The following is a 1,504-nucleotide window of genomic DNA, read 5'->3' on the forward strand; positions in this document are numbered from 1 at the left end:
CTACTGAAATAAACAGAGAAAATTTATTGAAATCAAATAAGAAGACAAGAACAGGCAACAAAAGTAATATTTTGGGGGCAATAGAATATAACTCTTTAGCCCCTAGAATTAAAAGTCAGTGTCAGTGTTTGAGTACTATGCTTGGTGCCCAGGATCGGGTTGCTGCATCGCTGTGCCTTAAGCATGAGCTCATCAGATCTCAGAAGCAAAGCAGTAGCGACCCCAGTCAGTGCTTGTTGGTGCCAGAAGTGCAGTGACCAATAGGGGATCGACCCAAAGAGGCCGTCAGCCAATGGCCCACGGACTGACTCTTCTCTGCCCACCCCTGCTTTAGGCACTGGGGGGGGGCAGTAGGAGAGAAAGGCCAGGTTGCCACTCCACTCTTGTGAGGGAGATTCCCGCTGGCATTGGAACAATGTGCCCTGCAAAGGTCTGTTAGCAAACTGCAACTCAGAAAAGCGCCGCTTGGTGCCCAGGGGGGGGGGCAGTAGGAGAGAAAGGCCAGGTTGCCACTCCACTCTTGTGAGGGAGATTCCCGCTGGCATTGGAACAATGTGCCCTGCAAAGGTCTGTTAGCAAACTGCAACTCAGAAAAGCGCCGCTTGGTGCCCAGGATCGGGTCGCTGCATTGCTGCGCCTTAAGCATGAATGGCAAGTCTCCGGCTGCAGTCTCATACACTAAACACAGGGTGTTGGGGGTCCATCAGACGATTCCCATGGGTGATGTTGGACCTGGGGTTTTAGTTTCCCCCCCCCACACAACCGAAAACCAGGCATGTGTTGTAAAGCCTCGAACTTTACTGCTCATGTTTTTGTTTTTCGTTTGCTTCCCTGTCTCCGCTCACTTGCCTTGGATTTCTGTGATTTTACAGCAGAAATGGCAAGAGTCTTGGCTGATAATAACCATGTGCCTTTGTATCGACTGTCTCTTCTGGTCCACAACAGTTCTGTAATGCACAAGTCCTTGGAAAATGTCTAGAGTTGAGACCAGTTTTGACGCTGAGCAAAGACACCTAACTCTCCCTGCCTGCTCCTTAAAGTTCCTTGATAAACAAGCTCCATTGGCTTTCAGGTCCTCAAGTGCATATGTAGTCTCTAATAGCGCCTAAGCCTAAGAGGTTGAGGTCACCAGCCCAGACTGCGATCACCCCCCCCCCCATCCACAACGAATGCACAAGCAAAAAGAAAGAGTTTTGAGAGAATCCTTAGTTGAAGTGGCAGACAGAACATGCAGATCAGAGGCCTTTTAAAATTTCCTTTTGCCCTGTGTGCAGCCCAGAGAGAACACTGGCAAGAAATGTGCACCCTGCACATGTTCATGCATTTTGCTGTTACCTAAAATGGTGTGGTACAGTTTCAAAGGGGCAACTAACTGAGATGTATAAAAGGAATGACAGGATTGCCCATTGAAAACAATGGAAGAGGCTCACATTGGAGATAATGAGATCCAGGAATGCAAACTGACTTGCATGGGCTCCACTGGATTTTATGGTCAGTATTTGTA

Source organism: Gekko japonicus, unplaced genomic scaffold (genome assembly GCF_001447785.1).
Source record: "Gekko japonicus isolate JY-2015 unplaced genomic scaffold, Gekko_japonicus_V1.1 scaffold510, whole genome shotgun sequence".
NCBI lineage: Eukaryota > Metazoa > Chordata > Lepidosauria > Squamata > Gekkonidae > Gekko > Gekko japonicus.